The following is a 20,668-nucleotide window of genomic DNA, read 5'->3' on the forward strand; positions in this document are numbered from 1 at the left end:
TGTGGATATTCATTAGCATGTTAAGCAAATAGTCTAATTATAGAAATGGTATTTGCTGACCCTGCCCTGGGAAACAGGTACTGGCTGTCCACCCCGTCTATGCCTCTCATAATCTTGTAGACCTCTATCAAGTCTCCTCTCATCCTTCTATACTCCAAAGAGAAAAGTCCCAGCTCTGCCAACCTTGCCTCATAAGACTTCTTTCCCATTTCAAGCACCATCCTGGTAAATCTCCTCTGCCCCTTTTCCATAGCTTCCACGTCCTTCCTAATAATGAAGTGACCAGAACTGAACACAATACTCCAAGTGTGGTCTCACCAGAGATTTGTAGAGTTGTCCTCCCTACCTCTGAACTCAATCCCTCTTTAATGAATCCCAGCATCCCATAGGCCTTCTTAACTATCCTATCAACCTGTGAGGCGACCTTGAGGGGTGGATGGATTTGAACCCCAAGGGTCTTCATAGGAGCAAGTGTTCAAGTTCATTGAGAAGTTTTGATAGAACAATCATTTCCAATGACTGAGCTCATTCGGTCTGTCCGCGTCAAGCACTCCACATCGTTTGCCCTGCCCGCGTCAATGAACTGAGCACCTTCATTCAGTCCGCGTCAGTGACAGGGATCTCCTGTCTCCTGGCAGCCAACCATTTCAATTCTGCCACTACACTCCTGCGCTGGCACATCTATCCACATCCTCCTGTACTGCCAAACCAAGGCCACCCATAAATTTGAGGTGCAACACCTAATATTCCGTCTGTGAATATTCCAAATGGGCGGCATTAACATTGACTCCTCTGGTTTATGCTGACCCACTCCCCATCCTCCCTCTCTTCCCCATCCCTTTGTCACCTTTCCTCCAGGCTCTCCACCCCCCTTCCCTCTCCTTTCACCTTTTTTGCTGGTGTGCCCTCCCTCCCTTACCTGTGGGACTGTGCTCCTCCCCCTGCCTCTCTCCTCCCCCCCCACCACCAATTTGTTTGGGAGCCTGCTACATTTTTCCATATCTAGATGAAGGGGTCAAGCCTGAAATGTTGGTTGTAATATTACAAAGTTACTCTTAATTGTTAATGTGCTGGCATATGTAGTTGATCTTCTTTGGAATTGAGAATGTAGAGTGCGGCTTTCTTTTAAATTCTAACTGTAACCATACAATTAAGTTGAGTAAAGCTTGGAAAGTAGTCACCAAGTTTTTTAATTTTCTCAACAATTCACTCAACAAGCCTGGAGACCCCAGTGCTTAGAGATCGACCCCAGCTCACCGACAGCTGCCGGAGTGGCAACCCTGGCTTACGACTTTCATAAATGACATCGACGGCTGTGGGGACAAGATATTGAACAAGCACAGAACACCATTAAGGCTGTGAGAGTTGCACCATTTTCGAACACATAGGAAGAGGTGAAAATTTTTGACTTCGCTATCTCGAGGTTGGACAGTTTATATGCGAAGACTCCCCAGTGAGGTTTTTGCCAGACATTAAATGGCCGGAGAATTATTAGATGATTTCTTCAGGGAGCTGGAAAAGTTCAGTTTTTGAGATCGTAGTGAGGAGTAGTGTGGGAACGAGGCTGTGTGTGACATGTTCATCGCTGGCGTTGCCTCGCCTGCGATACACCAGCGTCTCTTACAAATCAAAACACTGGACTCACAGACTGCTTATAACCAAGCGACTGCGATACATGTAGCTCAGTGTAATAATGATGCAAACGCTACCCTGGCGGCCATTACAGCTGCAGTAGTGAACCCTGAACCGCAACAGGTGCTGCAGGTAAGCGAGAAGGATGCTTTAGCAGGGCTGCCTGATAACCTTCTAGTTGTTCTTGAGAAACCAGCCGGAACTGCCACTTATAGTACGAAATGGAAAGTAAATAACAAAATTCTGCAGGCACACTGTTGTTGGAGTAAAAACACACAATGCTGGAGAAGCTCAGCTGGTCAAACTGTGTCCTTTCTGCGGCAAAAGGAAAGATACAGAACCGACGTTTCGGGCTTGAGCCCTTCATCAAGATATGAGAGAATGCCAGCAGGCGTCTGAACAAAAGGGTTGGGGACTGGGGTGACAAAGGCAAGAGATGATAGGTGGAGGAAGGAAGGAGGGGACAACAGCGATGAAGGGGAGGAAGGATGGCTGGGTTGGAGGTCGGGAAAGGGGGAAGAAAAGGCAAGCAGGTTTATTGCAAAGCAGTAAAGTCGATGTTCATGCCATGTGGCTGGAGGGAGCCCAGATGAAAATAAGGTGTTGTTCCTCCAATCTGTGGGTGGGACAGGAGACAAGGCCATGGACAGTCATGTGACCTGGAATTGAAAGGGCTGGCCACCGGGAGGTTGCTGTGTTTGGGAAACGGAGTGGAGGCACTAATCTCCCAGTCTGTCTCTCTGATGTAGAGAAGGCCACAAAGGGAGCACCGGATGCAGTAAATCAGACCTGCGGATAAACAAGTGAAGTGTTGCTGCACGTGAAAGGCCTATTTGGGGCCCCCAGACTGTAGTGAGGGAGGTGGTGTGGGCGCAAGTACGGCACCTCCCTGCAGGCACAAGGGGTGGTACCGGGGCTGCGAGGGGTGGGGAGGGATGGGAAGCGGAAACGTTTCTTCTCTGGTTTCTCTCACCCTTCACGGGATAACTGTCCAGCACGCGAGGCTGCTTGTTATAACATTTGACAAAAGTTTATTTCAGTGATGAACATTGGTCTCCAACATCCCTTTTGGACGTCGCAGCTATCAAGGACTGGAATTCCTGGCTACACTTACTAACATGGCACAAGAACTTGCTCAAGCTGCAACCTTTGTGACTGCAAATGCTAAAAAGTTAAGGATTCGTGCAGCACTGATTGTTACATTAGTGAGAAAGTCGCACGGGAACTAAAACTTAAGGTTCACCCATCCAGTAAAGACATTACTAGGGTTCAGAAAACTTTAAACTCGAGTTCCCGAGGATACGTTGCTGTTGTCCTCACTCTTAATCTTGGTAGACAGTTGTATGCTGCCGCACGGCTTGGTGTATTGAAGGCCCTATGTTTGGACTTAGTACTTGGCCAGGATTTCCAGCATCAGGGTCTGAGAGTGAAATTTGAATAAGGAGGGCCCTTGCCTGAGCTCACTGTGAATGGTGCTGATCATTACAGCAGTGAAAATAGAAGAGCATTCCCTTTTTCCAAACTCGTTGCCAAGCTGTAAGCCAATTGCTGCCAAATCGAGGCGCTTTAGCAAAGATGATCAGGACTTCATTGCAGAGTAAATTCGCCAATTCCTTTCATAATTGAGATGTGCCTATCACAATGGCAAGCCCAAGTGGTGGTGTTGGTGAAGGGTCCGACCTACCGACACAAGAAGTGAACGTGCGTGGATTATTCACAGACAATCAATCAATAAATGGAATTGGATGCTAAACCCATGCCAAGAAATGATGAAATGGTGAACGACCTTGCAAAATATAGTGTGTTCCCTACCTTTGACCTGAGAAGTGCCAACCACCAAGTGTCGCTGAAGGAGTCAGATAAGAAGTATATGGTTTTTGAAGCCAATGGACGTTTATACCAATTTTGTAGGATCCATTTGGAGTCACAAATGGGGTCACTGCATTCCAGCGAGCTACGAACAAGTTAGTTAAAGAAGAAAAACTGCAAGGTGCCTTCCCTTATCTCAATAATATCACTATTTCTGGACATGCCAAGAGGGACATGATCAAAATGTAAAGAAATTCCGCAAGACAATCAGTCATCCTGTGACAGAGTATATAGTTATGTTTTGGGGAGATAAATTGGGAAAGGTTTGTTAGAGTAGGTCACATACAAACACTTTAAAATAGATCTTATTTAAAATACTGGAGCTCTGCCCCATGTTAGACATATCGGGGCCTCAGAACTTTTGCAAGAGCTTTGAAGAGTGCTCAAGAGACTTCACTAATGGATTGTTGTTTACCAAAGGCAACAGATGAAAGAACTTGTCAGAGCCACTTCTGTCTGGAGCTGTTGTAAGAGGGTCATGTGGTTTCACAAGCAGAGTCAAACAGGTTTTCTCTCTGATAGAGTGAGAGAGAGAGAGAGAGAGAGAGAGAGAGAGAGAGAGATCAGTTCTGCAGTATTACAGTCAGCAGAAGTAGCTGGGACTGGAACAGGACAAACTGGCAAGCTTGTTGAAAGCTATTTGGAAGACGGCCTGGTCAAAGCCCTTGTGGTTCATGCAAGAGGAGAGGACTGGCTGTCTAATGTTTCACTTGGAATAAGGGAAACAAAAAGGAACTCTGTGGTGACCTGAAAGAAAGAGGTCATCATCTGGAAAACCCTGAGGGGGCAAGTTTCGTAAGCACGACACTGGAGTGGCTGATGAAAAAGGGATCAGTTGTGGATGTCAGTGTACAATGAATCTCTCTCTGAAAACTGACAAGAACCTTCCTGAGTGGTAACAATTTACCTTTCAAGCACCAAAGCCTGGTGAACTTTATACATGTTAAATGCTGTAAACAGTATAAGAATTGCCTACAACCAGTGAACTTGGAGGAATGAGAAGTGAGATTGGACTGTGAATCAAAGAACTTTTCTGAACTTACACACACGTTGCATACATGTGCACTTAGAATTAGAAGGGGGTTAAGTTAGGTTAAGTAAATTAATAGTGATAAGCTAAAGTTTGATTCTATTTTCATGTTTAAAGATAATTAAAAGCAACTTGTAAGTAACCATTTGTCTTGCTAGGTTTTGGGGTCCTCTGGGCTCGTAACAGTGGCACCTAACACTTGTGGAGTCTGTGGAGTCTGTGAATTCCATTAATGTCCTTGGATGCTGTGTGGGGAAGGGTGTCATGAAGCCAGATCCTGAGAGACTTTGCCCACAACAAGGCATCCTCCACCAGAAATTGGCGATCCTTAAAAAAGGGCCCTCGGGACGTTTGCTTATTATGTCAAATGGGTTTTCTAACAAGATTCAACTGATGGTAAATACAGAGAAGTTTCCAATGGAGGAAAAGGCCCTTAAGGCCTTTAACTTACTAAAGGGAGAGTTGGAAGAAGCCACCCTGCACTTGGTGGATGAAAAGTTACCCTTTGAGGTAGAGTGTGATGCATCTGATGTGACTATTTCTGCTGTCCCTAACCGAGGAGGACGGCCTGTTGCATTCATGTTAAAGACACTACAAGGAAGTGTATTGCATCGAAGCCACTGCCATCATTGAGGACGAATGGAGCCACTGCCTGGCATGGCACCACTTCCACTTGGTTACTGATCAGAGGTCTTTATGTTTAACAGTAAAAAGCGGTCAAAGATAAAGAATGCAAAGATTCCAGAATGGAGGCTGGAACTTGCAGCATTTAGCTACACAATAAAGTGCCAGCCAGGGAGAGAGAATGAGGTTCCTGACACATTTAGTCGGGCAGACACTTGTTCAGCTTTTACCACCTCCTCACTCGCTGACATTCACAACGGACTTTGTCCTCGAGGAATAAATTCGGCTGCTGCATTTTGTCAGAGCAAAGAATTTCCCCCTTTTCTACAGAAGATATCAAGAAGACTTATGCTTCATGCAGGGTCTGTGCTGAACTAAAGCCACCCACCAGGGGGGACTCTTATCAAAGCAACAAACACTATGGAACTGCTTAGTATTGATTTCAAGGAACCTTTGCCTTCTGCTTCATATAACCTATATCTACTTACAGTAATCGATGAATACTCGCATTTCCCCTTTGCCTTTCTATGTCCCAATATGCATACTACAGATGTCTGAATCTGCTATTTAGCCTATGTGGAATGCCAAATTACATACACTCTGATCGAGGCACCACCTTCATGTCTAAGGATCTGAAAGATTATCTCTCCCAGAAGAGAGTTGCCACAAGTCATACTACCCCATACCACCCAATCGGGAATGGACAATATGAGAGGTTCAATGGGATCATATGGAAGGCAGCATATTTGGTCCTTAGATCATGTCACCTGCCCAAGAAGCATTGGGAACTGGTGCTTCCTGAGGTAACACACTCCCAACGATTGCTGTTGCGTGCAGCAACGAATGAAAGTTTTATGGCATTCCAACGGCGCTCATCCAACAGAAATTCACTGCCCTCCCGGCTAATGGCCCCTGGACCATGCTACTAAGAAGGTTTGTGAGGAGTCACAAGAATGAATCACTTGGAAAGAGTGCAGGCAACACCGCTAGGGAGGCGATGCCCGCGAATGGCGGGAGATAAAAAGGCCAGTGGCGGCTTCGGCGCTGGAAACGGTGGAAGGATAGAAGGAGGTGCGGGCGACTTTGGCCCCGCGCCGAAAGGCCAAGGGAAAAAATGCAGGCAGCACTGTGGAAGCGGGCAGATAAGAGGAGGAAATTGGAATGAAATGGGGGGGCTCAGAGCCCTCCATGAAAGTCATTAAAGATGTGATGAAGGCTGTGTTGGAAGCCTCGGGACCAGACTAAATAAAACTTTAAGGGACTTGTCAATTATGGTGATACAACCACCAGCTGACTGCAGGGGGCGATCTCTGTACCTGCAGGAAGACCACCTAAGGGGCTGACTCCACCTGGCCTGGCTGTCAATCAGCCGACCTGAATATAAACCTGAGCCAGCCCCTCCTTAGCCAGTCACAGTCTCTTGAGCCATTCCAGTAAATATTTTAAAGAGAGACCATGGAGAAATTTCTGACGATCGGGAGCCTGGAGATCGACCCACAACACCTGGAAGCCCAGGCACGCTTCAAGATCTGGAAGCACATGATTGAGGTGATCAGCCTAACACAAGCTGAGGTGATCAACGCCAACCGGAAATGGCTCGTGGTGGTCCACACCAAGCTGGGCCCATGAGCTTTCCAGGCCATCAAGGACTGCATAGACTATGAAACTGCAATGGCCATCCTGGAGAGCATGTACAAGCCCCCGACAAACGTGATCTACACCCAGTGTTCAGACACTGGGTGTAACAAGCAAGCACAAACTCAGAAAAGACTGTACAACAGGCTTTATTCCAGTAAAGGTCTGAACACCAGTTCATCCCTTGGTGGCTTCTTGTGTGATTGGCTCAGGAGGGGCCGGCTCAGGGTTATAGTCAGGTCGGCTGATTGACAGCTGGGCCAGGTTGGGTCAGCCCCTTAGGTGGTCTTCCTGCAGATACAGAGATCGCCTCCTGCAGTCGGCTGGTGGTCGTATCACCACATCGATAGAGATGAGAGATATCAGGAAAGCCGTGAGGGACTTGCCTGTGAATATGGAGTGACCAGTGGAGGAGAGGGTTGAAAGGGTGGAAGACAGTGTAGAAAGATTAGAAACCGATAGAGATTCCTGGGCAAAGGACAGAGAGAAGGTATGGGAAAACTTCAGTAGGAGAAATAATATAAAAATTGCAGGGGTAAAGGAGGGGGTTGAAGGAAAACATCTAGTGGCTTTTTCCAGGGAATAGATCCCCCGAGATAGTGGGGAAAAAAAAGAGTGGGGGGGTAACCGCCATATAGAAGGGCCCAACACTCTCTTCCTAGACACTGAGGAAAAATATAGAATAGAAAGCTCAAGTAGAACAATATGCAAATGTATAATCAAAGGTCATACGAGTTGGGGGAAAGAGCCCGGGAGGTACCGTCCTGGCAATTGAGGGTGGAAGAAACCGCAAGGATGATGAATGCAATTCAAAAAGAGACATAGGATTTTGTACAAACCGAAGGAAATAAATGAAGCAGTTTTATATGCAATTGTATAAATCTGGAGTCAACAGGTGACTTTGAGAAAATGAAGGAATTCTTGTCTAATTTGACATGATCAAATTTAGAGCCTGAGGAGCAAGAAGGATTGGACACTCCCTTCTCTGAGGAAGAAATAGTAAAAGCACTGAGGTCGCTACAAACTAATCAATCTCCGGGGGGAGGATGGTTTCCCTTCTAAATTTTAGAGTTCAAGAACCTTTTGATCCCATTGTTCATGGACGTGGTGGAATAGGTGGCTGAGACCTATACTCTCCCAGCGACCTTCTTGATGGAAATAATTACAGTGATCCCCAAAAAGGATAAGGATGCATTAAAGGTGTCTTCTTACAGACCAATCTCACTTCTGAATACGGACCATAAAATAATAGCCAAAGCTCTGGCAAACAGATTGGATCGATATGTACCAATGTTAATGAACCCAGATCAGGTGGGATTCATACAGAAAAGACATTTGACAGACAATGCAAGTAGACTATTTAATTTAATACATTTGGTGCAGTCAAGGGTGGTCCCAAGCATAGATGCAAAAAAAGCCTTTGATAGACTGGAATGGGATTTCTTGGTTAAAGTGCTGGAAAAATTTGGGATGGGACAACCATTCATAGATTGGGACAAGGCATTATACCATCAGCCCAGGGCCAAAGTAGTCACTAACAGACAAATATCACCAGTCTTCCCACTGACCAGATCTAGTGGGGAGGGTTGTCCGGTATAACCTGGCTCTATTCATATTAGGTATTGAACCTCTGGCAGAAGCTATTCACCGGGATCCAGGTATTAAAGGATTTAGAGTGGGCCAGGAAGAACATAAGATCAACTTATTTGCATACGATGTGTTGATAGAACAAGCAGTGTCAATGGCCAGGTTACAGACTATACTAGAAGATTACAGTAAAATCTCAGGATATAAAATCAATTACGACATGATAATTGAATTTTGATGAAGATCTACCGGGACCAATGCCTGAAGAGGGCGCACAAAATCAGTGAACCGGTGCGGACTCGAAAGGCCAACATGGCCTGTTCCCGCTCCGTAAATGGTTATATGGTTACATGGTTATAAGAGTGAAATAATGCTACTTACAAAAGGGGATTATGAAGAGCATCAGTGGAAGAGCACTGATCTCCCCCTGCTTGGAAAGATCAAGGAAGATCTACATAGATGGATACATCTGCCCATTCATTGATGGGCAGGATCAACTGCATTAAAATGAACGTGATGCCAAGGCTCCAATATCTTTTTCAGTCTTTGCCCATCCCATTTCCCCCCACTCACCCGAGTTTCTTTAAGACACTCAATGGACATGTTAGGGGGTTTCTTTGGAGGGGTAAGGTGGCCAGAATCTCCATGGAAGAATTGACTTCAGAGGAATGAGACTCCCAGACTTCATGATTGGGCAGATCAATCGAGGTTTATCTTCTTGGGCACAAATTGGACCACACATGGTGGGGGAGAAGTTAGCAGGAGAGATTAGATATAAACAGGATACCAAATTGATAATGGGCAACCCCATATTAAAACACATATTTCAAACATGGCAAAAGATAAACCAGATTATTAAGTTAAAAGTGGGGTTGTCCCAGAATAAATTGATACCTATGACAAGATCCTGGATTCCTGGGACCAGAAAGGGATCAGGTGTTTCGAGGACTGTTATGAGAGGGGGCAGCTCATGTCTTTAGGGCAATTAAAAAATAAATTTGATCTGTCAAACAGGACCTTCTTTTGCTATCTTTAATTAAGATCTTTTTTTTGAGGGCCAGTTTAGGTCCATCTCAAACAGGACCTTCTTTTGCTATCTTTAATTAAGATCTTTTTTTAGAGGGCCAGTTTAGGCCCATCTATGGCCCTGGCGATGTGTAGTGAAAGAGAATCACACATAGGTTCATTTCTGCTACGTATCTCCCATTCCAAAATGATGCCCGATCAATTACATAAAGACTGAAGTTACTGGAACTGAAGGCTTTTATTAGCAAGAGATGGGCGGCATCCCTTGTGTTGCTGGCTCACCCTGACCCAGACTCGAACTGGGGGCATGACAGCCTTTATGGGGAAGAAAGGGGAGGAGTCACGAGCTGGCCAGTGAGAGCAGGGTCGACCATAAAAGATCATATCATTCACATACACAATAGTGGTCTCACCACAGGCCCCGAACTGGGCCTCCATAAATCAAGGCAAAGATGGGAGTCAGATTTAGGAACAACAATCCAGGAGTGGTGCTGGACCACCTTGTGTGGAGACAGCATGACAGCAGTCACTAATGCTAGATATAGGCTGGTGCAATTTAATTTCCTGCACCAAATACACCTCACACCACATAAAGTTGCACAAGGTAAAGCCGGAGATTTCTGAATTGTGCTTTAGATGTGGCAGGGAGGCAGGAATCTTTGTACATTCAACCTGGTTCTGCTCCAAGGTGAGGGCCTTTTGGGTAGAACATTCTGGAGAAAATTATGGGGGTGGAGCATCCACAGGACCCAGCATTGCTCCTATTGGGGGAGATTATGGACGCGAGCCCGAGACTGTTCAAACACCAAATCCAATCTGTAGAAGCTACCTTGGCCGTGGCCAAGAGATGTGTAGCGGTTACCTGGAAATCGGACTCCCAGCTGAGCACTGCACGTTGGAACACGGAGATGCAGAACTGTATTCCCCAAGAGAAAATCACCTACAATATCTGCGGTACATTGGAGCGTGGTGTGATTGACCTCACCAATGCCTTTCTGTAAAAGGAACAATGGAGAGTCAGCTCACACCAGTCCCAGAATGGCAAGAGTGAGGAAATATCTTTGAGCCCCACCCCCCAATCAAACCTTTTTTCTGTCTCTTTTTTTTTGGTTTGATGTACGGGCCCTGAGGACCCCAAAACCCAGCAGCAATAGATATTCACCAAGACAAATGGTTACTTAAACAAAAGTCGATTTTAATTATCTTTAAACATGAAAACAGGTTCACACTTTAACTTATCACTATTGACTTAACTAACCTAACTGAACCCCCTTCTAATGCTAAGTGCACGTGTGTATAATGTGTGTGTAAGTTCAGAAAAGTTATTTGATTCACCGTCCAATCTCACTTCTCATTCCTTCAAGTTCACTAGTTGCAGGCAATTCTTATACTGTGCACAGAATTTAACATTAATAAAGTTCACCAGGCTTTGGTGCTTGAAAGGTAAATGGTTACCGCTCAGGAAGGTTCTTGTTGGTTTTCAGAGAAAGATTTGTTGTTCCAGAACATCCACAACTGATTCCTTGTAACCAGCCACTTCAGTGTCTTGCTGAAGAAACTTGCTCCCTCAGGGTTTTCCTGATGATAACCTTTTTCTTTCAGGTCACCACAGAGTTCCTTCTTGTTTCTTTAATTTCAAGTGAAACATCACGCAGCCAGTCCTCTCTTCTTGTATGAACCACAAGGGCTTTGACCAGGCTGAACTAAAAACTCACAACCCAGCTTCCATATGGGGTTTTCCTCAAGCTTGCCAGCTTGTCCTGTTCCAGTCCCAGCTGTTGGTGCTGACTGTAACACTGCAGAACTGATCTCTCTCTCGGAGAAGAAAAAAATTCTGTTTGGCTCTATCTGCTTGTAAAACCAAATGACCCTCCTAGAACAGCAAGTTCTATGGCTCTGACAAGTTCTTTCATCTGTTGCTTTTTTGTAAACAACAATCCATTAGTGAAGTCTATTGGGCACTCTCCAAAGGCTTTTGCAAAGGCTCTGAAGCCCCAACATGTCTAGCATGAGCAGAGCTCCAGTATTTGAAATAAGATCTGTTTTGAAGTGTTTGTATGTGAGCTACACTGAAAGCCCTGCCCCAATTTATCTCCCAAAAACATATCTATATACAATATGAACACACCATAATTTGTCACATCATTCATTAATGTATGTTTTCTTTTGTTAATTCAGGGTGGGAGTGAGGAGAGGGGATAAGAAGACTCGATACAAAATGGGATCTGTAAAAGGATCTCCTACAGTACTCTGAAAGCACAAGTTTGTAAAATTAAAAATAAAATGTTCAAAGAACAGTTGACCTCCTTGACAGTAATCCAGCATGTGCAAGCATCAGGTGCCCAAATGGACGGAGTCAGCTGTGTCTGTTCGTGACTTGGCCCCTTGTCCAGAGGCCCAGGCCATTGCCATATTTCCTACAGTGGGACAAGATAGAAGAAATCTGGTGGAACCAATGCTGGAGGAGGAGGAGGAGGAGGAAGATATGATATGCCACAGTGTGGATGAAGCATGGGGAATTGCGCCAAGACTGAAAGTTGCCGAGACTGAAGGCGTTTACTTGCAAGAGATGGATGGCCTCCCTGTGTCAGTTGCTCACAGTGTCCTGGACTCAAACCGGGGGCGGACTTGTGGCATGGCGGCCTTTATGAGGGAGAAAAGGGGGAAGAGCCATGAGCCGGCCAGCGAGAGCAGGGTCAACCAGGAAAGGTCGTGCCATTTACATATGGCAAATACATATAACAGTGGTTTCACCACAGTGGAGGATGGGGAAACATCAACTCCCCACGAACTAAGGAGATTCAGTTGCGTACCAAAACCTCCCAATGGATATGGATGGGAGTAGTCCCGTAAAGTGCTGCTGGTGTTTTATTTTAAGGAGGGAAGGATGTAATATTACAAAGTCATCCTTAATTGTTAATGAGCTTGCTTTTCATATTTAGTGGGCCCTGACTACACCCTCCCCCAGCCCACCTTTAGGAATTTAGAATTTAGAACGAGCCTTTTTTAAAAATTCTAACTTAACACAGTGGTGGCTGATGAACACGCGGTCACAACACCCGCAGGTGCAGATCAATCAGAGCGCACTGGCTCGAGTCGCTGGCTCATTTTTTTAGAACACTGAACCGCATGCGCCACGTCCCGTGCCGGTTTGCTAGACATCTTATCTACAGCGGCCACTCACAAACTGTGACTGTTCAACTAAGTTGAGTAAAGCATGGAAAGCAGCCACCATGTTATTTTTTAATCATTCCCACAATGTCGGTAACGTACCTTCATCTTTGCTGTATAAAGTACACTGACCTGCTGAGTTTCTCCAGCGTTGTTTTTTTTTAACAAGAGCTGAGAACTTGTTAACCAGAGCTTTAAGATGATTAGCCAAAACGTTGATTTAAATTGAGGCTTGGGTAAGTTTACCAGCTTATTTCATCATAAAAACATGTTCAAAAACACAGTGCATGGGTGTTTATATTCACGATATCATCCCATGAATCCATGTTCATGACACCATTGCCACATCTGGCTTTTTGGAATGATTCACCCCTCCATTGTTTAAGGCCACAGATTTACGGTGAAGTGGAAAAACTTGTAAGGGGAGCTGAGGAACACATGCGTGATGGGCGTGTGGAACAAGCTACCAAGGAAGTGGGGGAGATGGGGGGGCAATTGTACGGTTTAAAAGTCATTAAGACAGTTAGATGGATAGGAGAATGGGACAAATGAAGGCAAGTGGGATTGTCTTATGTAGGTGAGTTTGTCAGCATGGACAAGATGGACCAAAGGGTCTGCATTTGTGTTGTGCAATTCTTATGATTCAAAGGGACCCTTTGGTTTGCTTTCTGATTGGTCGCGCACGAACCACTGGTTAACATGTCCTCTACCACGATAGGACAGTTAACCTCGTGGTCTCTGGATGCACCGAGTTTCATAGAAATCCTCAGCACCAGAGATGGGATGAGGTTCAATGCCAGCCTGGCAGAGGGGAGGAGGATTTGCTGGGAGCTGGGACCCAGAACCCATCCTGATTTTACCTTTCCTCGGATGTCCTTGGGAATCCAAAGCTCTACTTGCAGTTCTGACTGCGCTGAGGAAGGTCAAAGTCAAGACCGCCCAATGCCCACCTCAACCACCCCCTCCCTCTGCCACTTCACCACTGCAGGGTGCCCCAACCACAATTTGCCAAGACCACTATGGCAACATTTCAGAAAAATAACTGGACGGATCCATGGATAGGATGGGTTGAGAAAGGGATGTGGGCCAAACGCAGGCAGGTGGGGCTAGTGTGAGTGGAGGCATATTGGTCACTGAGGGCAAGTTGACACCCCAGTTAGCATCGAGGTTAGTGCTAGTGACTCGAGTTCAAATCCAGCACTGCCTATAAGGAGTGTAATACATCCTCTCATGACCCGTGAGGGTTTCCTCTGGTTTCCATCCATGTTCCAGATGAAAGGAGGGGGGTGGTGAGAGGGTTAATTGGTCATATGGGTGTATCTGGGTGGCATGGGCTCATGGGCCAGGAGGGCCTGTAACTGTGTCTTAATTCTAAATTAAAACATTACATTCAAAATGAAAAATCTGTGAGCCATCCGGCCCGTGGGAATACCCGCCACTTCCAGGTCTCCCTCCCTCTTCGCTGCTTCAACCTCAATCCTGGTCTCCCTCCCAAACCACAACAGGATCAAACTAAACACTGGGGAAGGCCCCAGCATCCCTGGATTTTACTCCTACAATATGACCTCCACACTGCCCTGGCCTGCCTGGTACAAGTAACCCTCAATACCCATTTCAGCCTTGGCCACAACTCGGGGTCTCTGGAGAGGTTTAACACCCCCTCCAACAGACAGGTTGGTGCCTTGAGCTGAACCAATGAAAGTTGGAAGATGCTGCGATTGCAGTCAAATCACAGAAAGGCTGGAGGAACTCAGCTGGTCTCGCAGCGACCATAGGAGGTAAAGATATGACACCGACGATTCGGGACTGAGCCCTTCCTCGAGGTCACGAGTGGAAAAAAGATGTCGGCCAGTGAGCCAACTCCAGATGGCATCAACATCGACTGCACGCTTTCTTTAAAAAAAATCCTCTCCCTCCCCATCTTCCCCCTTTCCTCCTGCCAGAATCAATTCTCACCTCTTCTCTTATCATATCCAATTAACACCATTTGTCTGCTGGTCTGACCTCCTTCCCCCAGGCTGTCTAATTTCACTTACACCTCGAGGAAGGGCTCAGGCCCGAACCGTCAGGGATATATCCCTACCTCCTGCGGACGGACTGAGTTCCTGTCCAATGCATGCTTCAGGACTCTAACATGCTCTGGAGAAGAAGAAAACATTTTTGAAGCATTTACTCCAATACTTAACATTCTACTTCAATCAAAGGGTTTATTTTGGATAAATTATAATATTTGGTATGTGAGGCACGTCGTAGAATTCGTTAGCATTACCCTGGCCAGCTACTGTAAGTGTGCCCCCTGCTCCTTCAGTAGAGCTGCTCACTGCCAATGTTCCACTGGGACAACCTGTCGTTGCAAGGACAAGGCAACATGCAGGACAGTTGTTTCCCTGGGAAACCAAACCATCCTCCTTGGTCTTTCACCAAGCACGGGTTCTGAAGAAGACGGCAGTCGCAGCTTTGGTGGCTAGGATTGGTACCCGGGAGGATTTCAGGAGGAGGTCTTAACCAGGCCCCTACACCCCAGGGTTCCTAGGTAGGAGTCTCTGAGCGACCAACAAAACACTAGCCACGGAAAATGCAGTACAGCTGATGCACGCAAGATCCCAGAGCAACAAGATAATATGGAGGGTGGGGGGGGTTCCGTATAGAAACATGTAATAGTCGAATTTTGTGGACCAATTTTTAGGGTAGAATTTAGGGTGTCGACTATTACATACAAACTACTTTTAACCATGGTAAGTATCTGTGGCATTCGAGGTGTCGGGTGCTTGGATGGGAGGGTGGGTGGGACAAAGGCCAAGGTCCACATTCAGGATGGTGGGCAGCTTGGGTGTAGGCGAGGGGTGGTAGTCGGGAGCTCGTATGGGCGGGCAAGCCGTTGGGAGCTCAGAAGGACGGGCGGCTGGGACCAAAAATAAGGGGGGGGGGGTCAACTAATACATGGATTTGACTATTACACGCGTAATATACAGCAGATGTTCAACTGATCTTGGCTGCTACTGCTAGTGAACAACTAGAACTAACCTTGATGGGACCTAAATATCTACCTGGGGGCGGGGGGGGGGGGGCGGGGAGGTGGGTATATTATTTCTTTGGAATGACAATACCTCTAACAGTATGGCCCTGCATTGGGAATGGCAGTGTGGATGATGTGCTGAAGTAGCAGCTGAACTCAGGACGCCATTACAAAAAACAACTGGCATTCCAGGTTCAAGGACTCAGATGAGATCCCGACTCCCGCGGGTGGGAGCTCCACACCATTGCCCCCTCGCCCACAAAATGTCTGAATCTCCGGCTCCTCTTGTGCTGAACGGCGTTACGAAGGGTAACAAAGTGCCCCGGCCAGGAACGTCGGCCGTTCTTTCTCCCCCCCACTGTTCCTGCTCAACCCGCTGAGACCCGCTAGCGGAGCACGTTTGGCTCCAGATTCTGGTGTCTGCAGTCCCCCATATGTTTTCCAGAAGAGGCGTACGTTATATTGGCAGGAGATTGTTTAAAACACTTGTAACAGTGCAACTGAGGCTCTGAATGAGGCAGAGTTTGGATTCATTGGTGAGATGGTGGTCCTGATACCTTTGGGATCCAAAACTAGATAGGTGCAGTCCTGGGAATAAATGTTTGTGAAGCATGAGAACACACAATTGAGAACACTTACGGCTCCTTCTATTTGGTAGTCCATTATTGACCTGAAACCGCCTCATTTGCCAGACTTTGAAGCAAGTGGAAATTTGCAGAAAAGTAATCTTTCTCTATTTTGTGTTCACAGCAGCTTGTGTGTGTGTGTGTGTGAGTGAGAGAGAGAGAGAGAGAGAGAGAGCGAGTGAGCGAGAGAGAGAGAGAGAGAGAGAGAGAGAGATAGAGAGCAGAAGTAATATAGGCTGGCTTCAGAGGAATGGGAGGGGTTCATCTGAATGATCAGCTCCTCAAGTGAGGTATTGGAAGAGGTTCTCAAAGTCTTTCATAATTAAGAGAGCTGGGAAAGAAGGGGAAACACTGAGCATGACGGGGAAGCTACCATAGACCAGTGGTTCTCAACCTTTATCTTCCCACTCACATCCCACTTTAAGTAATCCCTATGCCATCGGTGCTCTGTGATTAGTCAGGAATTACTTCAGGTGGGATGTGGGTAGAAAGAAAAAGGTTGAAAACCACTGTTTTAATTGTCCCTCATTGACTCGTTCTGTGCACGGTTTCAGAACTCCAAAGGAAATTACAATTTTTCTCCAGCCAAACATTTCAGTAACAATTGGGTCTCGAGCAGAGATTCTCAACCTTCCCTTTCCACTCACATCCCACCTTAAGCGATCCCACAGTGCACCGATGGCATAGGGATAACTTAAAGTGAGTGGAAAGAAAAAGGTTTAGAACCACTGACATAGATTAACTTCTGAGTTAACATTGCAAATCTTTTTGATAGGAAAATCCTACCTTAATTCGGGATGGTGAGCAAGGATTTGTTGAGGGAAGCTCCTATCTGAGGAAGTTGACTGACATTTTTTTTTTGAGGACGCAACAGGGTATCATGGAGAGTATTCTGGCTGGTTGCATCACTGCCTTGTATGGAGGCGCCAACTCTCAGGACAAGAATAAACTTGAGGGTTGTTAACTCGGCCTGCGACATCACAGGCACCTGACTTCACTACACGAGGATGGTGTCTTAAAAAAAGCAGACTCTATCGTCAAGAACCTCCACCACCACTCTGCTACCATTGGGAAGGAAGTGCAGGAAGATAAGCCTGCGGACAGCTTCTTCCCCACTGCCGTCAGATTCCCGAATGGACAACGAATACAGACACAACCTCACTTGCACTATTTATTTAATTTGGAAATGTAATTTATAGCAATGGCATGTTCATGACAATAAATGCTGATTCCTGATGACAGACTGGTTTAAAAGGCCACTGGATCCAAAGTCAGCACAGCAGCAGAAGGCAAAAGGCAAGAACAACCGGGAGGTGACTACCTTTGGAATATTTCAGGCTTCACTCCTAGCCCCCTTGCATTTTGCTGATGATTTGATGTCACGATAAAGGGGCATGCAATTGAGATAAAAATTGGGCAGGTGGGGAGATGGAGGAGAGATGCATCAGCTGTGCAGGGTGGGGGGGGTAGTCAAGTTTTCTGTCACTATACAGTGAGGGGGGCCTTCCATTAGCGAGCCAGCTCTAGCTTGCATCCAGCCGGACATAGCAGGAGGGCAGGTGAACAATTACAGAGTTACAGCGAGAAAGAGCAATGAGCACCGTGCAGGGGCTCATTCAGGAGCCTGATGGCAGTGGGGAAAAAGTTCTTTTTTTTTAAAATTTTTTATTTTTTACACCATAAATCACGTTAGCCATGATATACACTTTTTCTTTTTCACACATATACAGTGACTTTTTCTCCCCCCCCCCCCCTCCCTCCTCCCAAGCCACCCCCCCCACACCCCCCCTCTCATCCATTTTAGGTATACAATCTAGGTTGCATTAATTCAGTCAGACAATGTTGTCATTCAACAAAAATACACCAGAAATTCTACTGAGTCCATTCTTTTCTTTTCTTCTCCTTCCATCAACTTAGGTAATGTTTGTTCCTGGTAGGTTTTCGCTATTGTATTTAATGTAAGGCTCCCATACTTGTTCGAATATTTCAATATTATTTCTTAAACTATATGTTATTTTTTCTAATGGGATACATTTATTCATTTCTATATACCATTGTTGTATTTTCAAATTATCTTCCAATTTCCAGGTTGACATAATACATTTTTTTGCTACGGCTAGGGCTATCTTAACAAATCTTTTTTGTGCATCTTCCAAGTCAATTCCAAATTCTTTATTTTTTATGTTACTTAGGAGAAAGATCTCTGGATTCTTTGGTATATTGTTTTCTGTTATTTTATTTAATATCTGATTGAGATCATCCCAAAATACAGATTGACTTCATGGAATTGCCCAAGATAGGGTCTATAAATATCTCCTAGTAATGGTGGATCATTTTACTCGATGGGTTGAGGCTTTCCCGACCCCTAATGATCGTGCTAACACCGTTATTCGGATATTACTAGAAGCTATTATTCCACGTTATGGTATTGTGCAAACTATTGATTCAGATCGAGGTACACATTTTACCTCTCAGGTACTCCAGGGGGTGTGTAAAATCTTGGGAATAGATTGGCAGTTATATACCCCATGGCACCCCCAGAGTTCAGGCCGAGTCGAGCGGATGAATCAGACCCTGAAAAACCAACTCACTCGACTTCATGAGGAAACTGGCCTCTCCTGGATTAGCTTTAATCAGGATTCGCACAGCTCCTCGTAAGGTCCTTGCTGTCTCACCATATGAGATGATGTTCGGTCTTCCTTACATGGGATTCCACACCAATTCCCCTACCCCTGAGGCTAATGACCAATATATATCTAAATATTTACAGGATCTTTCCACTTATTTATATGACTTAAAACAGAAGGGTTTATAAGCTCAAAACCCACCCCTGGACTATCCCATTCATTCCATTAAAGCTGGTGATTGGGTATATGTAAAAGCGTGGCAAGACCATAAACCATATTGTGTACTTTTGATTACAGACACTGCAGTACGAACAAAAGAAAAGGGATGGACTCATGTACAATGCATTAAGCGCGCTAATCCACAGACTAAAGACGTTGATAATATCCCCTCCACCTGGCATGCAGTTTCGCATCCTTCTGGTCTGAAAGTTACGCTCCGCGGACAAAAATTGTTGTAATGTTATTTTTATTATTTGTGGTATTGTTTTCCTGCTGGTTCCCAATTTTTGGGAAACCACCCAATTGTACTCAATGTCCTCCTGGAATAGGGAATAGGGGCAGCAGAGGTGATAGTTACTTTGAAGAATGGACAAGTTTACCTTTAGAATGCAGACAGGGCACAGGTATAGAGTGTATTCATAGTGGGGTACCTTATTTATTATGGTTTAATTTAGCATCCCAACATGGACCAGGGAAGCAGAACTGTCCTAGGGGAGTGGATTGGGTTTGCGTCCTGGCCTCTACGGGTATTAAAAAAACAAGTGCCAAAAATATGGTACAAAGAAGATGGTGGGAGAATTATAAGCAAAATATTAGTCAGGGCTATAAATGGAGTAGGAATAAAGGGGATATATATGCTAATGCCCGCAGACAAGCGGCTACTCACCGGTTAGGTGACAATAAATGGGTAGATTGGTCAACGAACAGCTGACTTGCTGGGGTTGAAGAATTGTTGGATTTGCGGAGGGCCAACTAAAGACGGTACCTGGCCATGGCAAGGTGAACCTTTGGATATATGGGAACTTCTACGCTTTAATGCTACAACGAATAAAATTGAACGCCCCCCCAAACTTGGCATCTTGTAAATCATCCATTGAGTCACGAATGCATTCGGAAGGCTAAAGGCTGTCACTATAAGGGGGATTCCAGTTGTAAACGGCTTAAGCTGCTCAAGAATACTACAGCTGTTTGGCATCTTGCTACCCCTACCTGGTATTTCTCTATGGAAAAAGATTCGGATTGTGTGCTTTATGAGAGTATCAATGACACCAGTTGCATATGGAACTGTTCAGGTGAAAATCCTTACTGGGGCATCCCCTCGCTTCGGCAGCTCTGGAACCAGACTATCCCACATGGATATGCACCAGAGGGTTTATATTGGATTTGTGGGAATATGGCTTATACTTTTTTAGAACCTGATTGGAGCGGCACTTGTATTGGAATCATTCAACCTCAATTTGTCTTACTGCCTTTGCATGCCAACCATCACCTTTCCACCAAGCTATATATGCGCCTAATCCCACAATCTCCTCAGGATACTCGTCCAAAGATAGAACTTAAAATTGGAAATTGGGGTGAAGATTGGCCCCCTGAACGTATTATTTCATATTATGGCCCTGCTACTTGGGCTCAGGATGGATCATGGGGATATCAAACCCCCATTTATATACTAAATTGTATGATCAGAGTCCAGACAGTTTTGGAAATTATCACCAATCAGACAGCGACGGCCTTGGATTTATTGGCTGAAGAACAGCGACAGATACGTGCTACAGCTTATCAAAATTGCCTGGCCCTCGATTACTTGTTGGCTGTTGAGGGCGGC

The 20,668-nt window shown here is 45.6% G+C and overlaps 1 long non-coding RNA gene across 1 annotated transcript; it reads left to right on the plus strand.

The window, feature by feature from the left end:
- Positions 1–1,153: 1,153 nt before the first annotated feature.
- On the plus strand, positions 1,154–11,700 carry LOC138760041 (uncharacterized). The gene is made up of 2 exons (XR_011355347.1): positions 1,154–1,764; positions 11,582–11,700. It is a non-coding gene; the product is annotated as an uncharacterized lncRNA (long non-coding RNA).
- Positions 11,701–20,668: the final 8,968 nt, after the last annotated feature.

The sequence above is a fragment of the Narcine bancroftii genome, chromosome 4, assembly GCF_036971445.1.
Source record: "Narcine bancroftii isolate sNarBan1 chromosome 4, sNarBan1.hap1, whole genome shotgun sequence".
Taxonomy (NCBI): domain Eukaryota; kingdom Metazoa; phylum Chordata; class Chondrichthyes; order Torpediniformes; family Narcinidae; genus Narcine; species Narcine bancroftii.